Raw genomic sequence first — 9,152 nt, forward strand, 5'->3', positions numbered from 1 at the left:
GAGCTTATAGCGCCCCTTAAATGCACGTGAACAGGCAACCTTTCCCCTTTCCCACCAGAAGGGGACACCAAAGCTGCGATTGCCGCAGCGGCGCCACCGCCAGAAACAGAGAGCGCCTGTTTCTCATAACGTGCTGCGGCGCGCTCTTCAAAACAGCAATTTTCACCATGGCTCACCGTGATAATATGAAGAAATCAGACATACAACAGAATTTATGAGTGCACCTGGCATCTTAATTAGCAAGTCATGGTAGCTTAAGATACGCTGTAACAAACTTTGAGTCATGATTCGCGAAAAAAATTGAAATAAAAAATTAAGAATCATGTCTATGCTTGTGATATGGCTGTAATTTGGTGACTAGGTTAGCAAACTTCACACAGTGCCAATCTCAGTTAAATCCAAGCATCGTATCGGTGTTACTCACGATTCTGGCTGCCGCCTCGGATCTCGAAGAAACACCTTCTGCTCTCCATCGATCTCAGAACCAGAAAGATACTGTCCTGCACCAATCTCTGACACTGAATGTTCTCTTCACCGTTATCTGGACAGAATGTTCTCTGTACTTTCGTCTCTCTAACTCTAGTGACTCACCAAAACTAATTCCACGAACAACCCTTCTCACCCAACCAGTGCAGAGCATAAACCATGTCGAGCCCATACTGGGTTTGAAAAATTACTGTCCTGGGCAGAGGTTCTATGTATAGCCTACATTACGTAAGCTCTCTTTTGTCCAAAGGGCAAACGAGTAACCTTTTCAGAAGAGAGAGTGAAATCGGCCACCCGAACATTACCTCATACCAATGAAAAACTATTATTTCAATAAGATCTGTGTTGTTTGTTCCACGTCCTATTAACCCTTTCAGACCTGTTGGTCACAATTGTGTACATAAAGCTTGTTCTCTAATATTTCGCTGACAAGAAATATCAGGTGCATCCAAACTCACTGTGCACATTTGTGTATGTTTCTTTCAGCCATGCTCCAGCAGCTGCTGCTCTCTTGTGAGCAGTCTGTGAAACACGTAGTAAAATATACTCTCTGGTGTTGTGTCTCTGTGGGAAGCCATTACTCGTTGACTTTATTGCTGTAAAAGTCACATTCAGGGTTTTGTTAATGAAAGTTTTGTATGGTTTCCTCTTTTTGAAACATTAGACATTATTTCAGTGGAATTTTCAGTTATTTGACTCAGTTATTTATCAGGTAAGTTTAACGAACACATTTGTGTACAACAGGTCCTTAATGGTGTAAAATAAGGAAACGTAACCTAAAATGTGGCTCAGCTGTACTTGCATGGCTATGGTAGTTATGTGTGGTATTTTTTTCAGTAATTTCAGTACCAGCAGCAAGGACGAGAATAGCTGACCTCTACATATGATTTTATTTCATATTCTGGCTTTTGACTTACAAATTTGGATATGGAATATTTTCATGTGGAGAAAGACTGGGACTTGATTATGGACATAATTGAAAATGGTGACGTTTCTGACATTAGTTTGAGTAAAGATGAGGTTGGCAGTGTACCACTTATTGAAAGGCAAGCTCAACAAATAGTGAAACATGTTGGTTCAGATACAGTGGGCATGAATAGAGACACCATGGCTGAAGATGAAGGCGCATTTTATGCAATGAAAACAACCCAGAATTGAATAACCTGTGTGACAACAATGGTGGCACATAAAGAATCCATAAAATAGAAACGCAAGCCTCTAAGTACCATGGAAGAAACATACTAAGCTCCAAATTTTGAAGAATCTGTCTTGTGTTCTCCAATACAATACGTCAAAAGATATATACCAGATGATTTGTTCACTAGCATGGAAGCACATACTAATATTTATGCATTACAACAAGACAAATCATCATTCAAGCAGACAACTCCTCAAGAACTAGAGGAGCTATTTGGTTTGCATATATTGACTGGCACTTTGAAATTTCCCAAATTACGAATGTATTAGGATACAAGCCTCAACGTAAATGTATTCTGGGCAAACATGTCACGAGACTTATTTTTAGAATTCCGAACAAATTTACACTTGGTGAACAATCTGGAGAAACCACCTGAAAATAAAGATAAATTTTACAAAGTCAGGACAATTTACACAGCCATTCGAAAACGCTGCCATCAACTTCCTATAGAAGAGAATGTTTGTGTGAATGAAGGAATTGTTCCTTTCACTGGGAAGTTTTCAGCAAAGCAGTATGTCAACGGGAAACCAAATTGGTGGAGCTCTCACGTGTACTCAGGAGATTTATGTGAAACGGTTTCCGGCATTATTACGACCGCGCGAAGTAAATTAACAGACTATGAACGCGAAATGGTAGTTGGAGCCAGACGCATTGGGCATCCCATTTCGGAAATCGTTAGGAAATTCAGTATTCGGAGAGCCACAATGTCAAGACTGTCCCGAAAATACCAAATTTCAGGCGTAACCTCTCGCCACTGACAACGCAGTGGTCCACGGTGTTCACTTAACCAGGAGAGCAGGGGCGTATCCGTAGAGTTGTCAGTGCTAACAGACAAGCAACTCTGCGTGAAATAAACGCAGAATTCAACGTGGGACGTACTACGAAATTATCCGTCAGGACAGTAAGGCGAAATTTGTTGTTAATGAGATATGGCGGCAGTTTTTCTAAACTTCATATTAGTTAGGTTAGTGTTGTTTAACGTCCCGTCGACAACGAGGTCATTAGAGACAGAGCACGAGCTCGGGTTAGGGAAGGATGGGGAAGGAAATCGGCCGTGCCCTTTCAAAGGAACCATCCCGGCATTTGCCTGAAACGATTTAGGGAATTCACGGAAAACCTAAATCAGGATGGCTGGAGACGGGATTGAACCGTCGTCCTCCCGAATGCGAGTCCAGTGTGCTAACCACTGCGCCACCTCGCTCGGTATTTCATATTAATTTCATTTCTGAGTGACCTATATTGATGATGCTCGCTTTCGATGCTTTTGCACTTTCGTTCTGTCTATTTTGATCACTGTATCTCAATGGCATTTTATGGCTGCCTCTTCTCTGGTTTCTATTATCCTAGTACCTGACTGCAAAAAATTTCTACAGCCGCCAACGTACATTTCGTGTAAGAACAACGAAGGTAAGATGAGAGAGAGTAGGGCTCGTACGGAGGCATGTAGTCTGACTAGTTGTGGTACAAAGTACCCTCCCCCAAGCACCGTACGGTGGCTAGTAAAGAATGTATGTAGATGCAGACTTACTCGGCTGCATTTACTACACCTCTTTGGAGTCCATTTCATTGTCTTTCCTTACCAATGCCTTCGTGAAGCGCCGTTGTTTCCTTTGTCACATGTCTTTCGAGGGCAGTCTGAAGTTTAGTTCCTTCAATTTACACACATTACAACGTTTCATATTCTTCCTTTTACTTCTCGAATTTCAGGTACATTTCGTTAATCCTAGGTTATGTTCACGATCAATGTAGTCACTTAGGTACACTACTGGCCATTAAAATTGCTACACGAAGAAGAAATACAGATGATATACGGGTATTCATTGGACAAATATATTATACTACGACTGACATGTGATTACATTTTCACGCAATTTCGGTGCATAGATTCTGAGGAATCAGTACCCAGAACAACCACCTCTGGTCGTAACAACGGCCTTGATACGCCTGGGCATTGAGTCAAACAGAGCTTGGATGGCGTGTACAGGTACAGCTGCCCATGCAGCCTCAACACGATACCACAGTTCATCAATAGTAGTGACTGGCGTATTGTGACGAGCCAGTTGCTCGGCCACCATTGACCAGACATTTTCAATTGGTGAGAGATCTGGAGAATGTGCTGGCCAGGGCAGCAGTCGAAAATTTTCTGTATCCAGAAAAGCCCGTACAGGACCGCTAACATGCGGTCGTGCATTATCCTGCACAAATGTTGGGTTTCACAGGGATCGAATGAAGGGTAGAGCCACGGGTCATAACATATCTGAAATGTAACTTCCACTGTTGAAAGTGCCGTCAATGCGAACAAGAGGCGACCGAGACGTGTAACAAATGGCACCCCATACCAACACGCCGGGTGGTACGCCAGTATGGCGATGACGAATACACGCTTCCAATGTGCGTTCACCGCGATGTCGCCAAGCACGGATGCGACCATCATGATGCTGTAAACAGAACCTGGATTCATCCGAAAAAATGACGTTTTGCCATTCGTGAACCCAGGTTCGTCGTTGAGTACACCATCGCAGGCGCTCCTGTCTGTGATGCAGCGTCAAGGGTAACCGCAGCCATGGTCTCCGAGGTCATAGTTGATGTTGCTGCAAACCTCGTCGAACTGTTCGTGCAGATGGTTGTTGTCTTGCAAACGTCCCCATCTGTTGACTCAGGGATCGAGACGTGGCTGCACGATCCGTTACAGCCATGCGGATAAGATGCCTGTCATCTCGACTGCTGGCGATACGAGGCCGTTCCGTATTACCCTCCTGAACCCACTGATTCCATATTCTGGTAACAGTCATTGGATCTCGACCAACGCGAGCAGCAATGTCGCGATACGATAAACCGCAATCGCGATAGGCTACAATCCGACCTTTATCAAAGTCGGAAACGTGATGGTACGCACTTCTCCTCCTTACACGAGGCATCACAACAACGTTTCACCAGGCAACGCAGGTCAACTGCTGTTGGTGTATGAGAAATCTGTTGGAAACTTTCCTCATGTCAGCACGTTGTGTGAATTCTCTGAAAAGCTAATCATTTGCATATCACAGCATCTTCTTCCTGTCGGTTAAATTTCGCGTCTGTAGCACGTCAGCTTCATGGTGTAGCAATTTTAATGACCAGTAGTGTATTTGCAGCAGTCTTTAATTAGATTTCTGAATTACTGTTTTACCATAATACAGACAATCTGTTTTCTTTGATATGGCATACTCAGTATAGACTTATTTATTAACGGGTTCTCCTAAACAGTGTTGGCAAATATTACTTTCTTTCTACACTCCAGGAAATGCAAAAAAGAACACATTGACACCGGTGTGTCAGACCCACCATACTTGCTCCGGACACTGCGAGAGGGCTGTACAAGCAATGATCACACGCACGGCACAGCGGACACACCAGGAACCGCGGTGTTGGCCGTCGAATAGCGCTAGCTGCGCAGCATTTGTGCACCGCCGCCGTCAGTGTCAGCCAGTTTGCCGTGGCATACGGAGCTCCATCGCAGTCTTTAACACTGGTAGCATGCCGCGACAGCGTGGACGTGAACCGTATGTGCAGTTTACGGACTTTGAGCGAGGGCGTATAGTGGACGTACCGCCGAATTGCTCAACACGTGAGGTCTCCACAGTACATCGATGTTGTCGCCAGTGGTCGGCGGAAGGTACACGTGCCCGTCGACCTGGGACTGGACCGCAGCGACGCACGGATGCATGCCAAGACCGTAGGATCCTACGCAGTGCCGTAGGGGACCGCACCGCCACTTCCCAGCAAATTAGGGGCACTGTTGCTCCTGGGGTATCGGCGAAGACCATTCTCAACCGTCTCCATGAAGCTGGGCTACGGTCCCGCACACCGTTAGGCCGTCTTCCGCTCACGCCCCAACATCGTGCAGCCCGCCTCCAGTGGTGTCGCGACAGGCGTGAATGGAGGGACGAATGGAGACGTGTCGTCTTCAGCGATGAGAGTCGCTTCTGCCTTGGTGCCAATGATGGTCGTATGCGTGTTTGGCGCCGTGCAGGTGAGCGCCAAAATCAGGACTGCATACGACCGAGGCACACAGGGCCAACACCCGGCATCATGGTGTGGGGAGCGATCTCCTACACTGGCCGTACACCTCTGGTGATCGTCGAGAGGACACTGAATAGTGCACGGTACATCCAAACCGTCATCGAACCCATGGTTCTACCATTCCTAGACCGGCAAGGGAACTTGCTGTTCCAACAGGACAATGCACGTCCGCATGTATCCCGTGCCACCCAACGTGCTCTAGAAGGTGTAAGTCAACTACCCTGGCCAGCAAGATATCCGGATCTGTCCCCCATTGAGCATGTTTGGGACTGGATGAAGCGTCGTCTCACGCGGTCTGCACATCCAGCACGAACGCTGGTCCAACTGAGGCGCCAGGTGGAAATAGCATGGCAAGCCGTTCCACAGGACTACATCCAGCATCTCCACGATCGTCTCCATGGGAGAATAGCAGCCTGCATTGCTGCGAAAGGTGGATATACACTGTACTAGTGCCGACATTGTGCATGCTCTGTTGCCTGTGTCTATGTGCCTGTGGTTCTGTCAGTGTGATCATGTGATGTATCTTACCCCAGGAATGTGTCAATACAGTTTCCCATTCCTGGGACAATGAATTCACTGTGTTCTTATTTCGATTTCCAGGAGTGTATTACAAAAGTCTATTAATACTTGTCACCTCTCAGTTCGCTGGGCTATAGCAAATTCTCTCTTGACTTTATGCTCCCCGTTTTCATCTACTATTGCAGTTTATTCACCATTATTGTTAAATTCTCATTCCCTTAGACATATTTTACAAATTTATTAACATTGACATACATTTCTTTTGTTTCATTGCTATTCACGTCTATGATTGGTATGTCTTCTTGTATGGTTATTCCTGTTTGCTACAGATAGTCCTTTAACTTATTGCCTGTATCCTTACTCATATTTATTCCTACGCTTCCCCTATCATTATTTGACGCATTCAGAATATTACAATAATATCACCTCGATTCTTCCCAAATTCCGACCATAGAATCTACTGATTTATAGAATATCTCCCCACATCCCTTCCATTTCTACCTTAAAATTTTCTAGATCCGCGTAGTGTCTACACGAACACAATCCAGATGGCAACCTAATTAGTATTCTCGTTCTGTCTCATAGTTTCTCCTGATCATTTCCCGCCAGGAGATCCCAGTGGATGATTATATGGTTTCCAGTATTTGTTAGCTAGAAAGAATCGAATATATTTTTAACAGAAAATGGCCTGTGTTATGAAAAGATTACGTCGTTGTTGGCTTCTACATCGCAGCACCGCAGTCGTTAAATTCTTCCCAACCACGAGTGGAGGTAGCTACCGCTCCAATCACTTTGATTGTTGCGAACTGTTATTGCTACATTTCTCCAATGTCAGGCTCCTCTATGAACCACACCCAACAAATGGTTGTTTCCAGTCGGTGAGTTGTATTCGTTACTCCTGGCCCTATTCACCTCACAAACGGTTGAAGACTTCACTCTCGGAAGAGGCTATTACAGGCTACTACCGACCGGAGTAGCTGAACCAAATATTCTTGAGCTCCTTTTCCTGGCCCTGAAGGTCCAAGGGATGTTGAACGACTGCTGTGTCAACCTCTACCATGCGGCGTCATAACGGATGCGGTATGGAGGGGTATACTTCTCCATGACTCCGTATTTATCCTCTCTTCGTACACGCAGAGCCTGGACTCCCAAGAAAGAGGCCAAGATGGAATTGTTGGTCTATTCTGTCTCGATATCAACAGGACGTTTAATTCTGGTCTTCCTTTTTTCCGTAAAGACGTGATAAAATATTTGCGTGTGTTCAAAACCATCTCATATTAACATTATTGTGTGGGTATCGCCAAAGAATGATGACAGATGCCCCAAAGATAGTTTTATAACACTAAATAAAACAAGTAATAATTGTGAATAATGTCCTAGGTATGTTGTAAACTTATTTATAGAATAAGCTACAGTTGAGTGGAAGTTGCAACCCGATATGGGTGATCGAGGCAATGACAATTAAATCCGTGCTTCACGTGTCTCAAAAAATCGTAATTTACTGTCTTACTGAAATAAGGTCACACCGATACTTCAGATTCAATGCTCCGTTAGGCACCAGCGTAACAAACATATAAAACAGATGACCGGTAAGAGAGGGCAGCTAATTTAGGACTGAAATCTAGGACTGGCAAACACCATCAATAGTGTGTGAATAAACAGTGACGGAGCGCTTTTGATTGATGGCGTGGATTGACAGTCAATACCATTTGTTTTCGGCATCAATCATCTGGTGCCACCTAATAGCCTTTTAATTCGTTGATTGCGTCCTACTTGTCTTAGTTTCTCTTCAGTTGTAATCAACGAAAGCGACGTAGAATTTCACCAGCAAGAACACTGTTTACTTGCAATACTGAAGTGAAAGCGCTAAAACTGGTTATATTTAATAGTTTAATTAGCGTGGTGACGAATAATTTTCGTTCCAGTAGTATGCAGATGGAACAGACTTCTGACAACTCTAAATATAACACGTAATGGTAATAACAGGAATGTAAAAACTCGAACTATAGCATGTAACATTAACAAAGTTTGCTGATGGCAGTGTTGAGTGCTAGTGTTGGCCATAGTAAAAGCAAAACAAGCGTGATGTTATTACAATACTGAGTTTCCACAAGGTACTAAAAATTAACACCGTTGTATTATAACGGATCTCTATGGATTTGCATTGCCTTTTAAATGATAAATGCCGCTTGCAAACTTTCTTCTATTCGTCCAGATGTCTCGTTCATTGACAATGACGGAACGAAAAAGGTGAACTTGTCTCTTAAAAAAGTACAATGAGAAACTTATAATGAAACGAAAGAGTTTTCATTTGAGATGGTTTATTATAAGCGAAATGACGTTATTTATAGTGACTTAATGTATTAGCTGCTCATTGATGAATTTTCACCTGTAGCTTACAGTCTCTGAAAACTCGCAGTGTCCAATAACTTAGTGATTACAGATCACTGAGTTCTGGAAAACTTACAATTTACTGTGCTGCACTATCATTAAGGTGACAGTGAATGCTTAGCCAGAATGCATAAAACATATCAGTCTGCTTTTGTATCATCATCTCCAGTTTCCTGATGCTTCCGTTTTGTAGTGTTAGAAGAAACAAAACAGAAAAGTCTTCCACAAATAAAGAGCACGTGACAGGAGTTTATTCCATGGTCGTCGTACAGTTTATTTCAGTTATGATAGTGGTGACAATTAAAGTACTAGTTTTGCGAATGGTCTCGGCAATATCATTCAGGGATCTGTTAAGAGGTATTCTAGATCATTTCAAGATCTAAAGGGAAAGGACAATCGGTTTTGCTCCCAACACATGAAAGTCTAGATCAGGGCCGCACAAGGTGCATGCACCGGTGCATCGCACAGTGCAGAGTGCAGAAGACGGCTGCGCTATGTT

This window comes from Schistocerca gregaria, chromosome X (genome assembly GCF_023897955.1).
Source record: "Schistocerca gregaria isolate iqSchGreg1 chromosome X, iqSchGreg1.2, whole genome shotgun sequence".
NCBI classification, from domain to species: domain Eukaryota; kingdom Metazoa; phylum Arthropoda; class Insecta; order Orthoptera; family Acrididae; genus Schistocerca; species Schistocerca gregaria.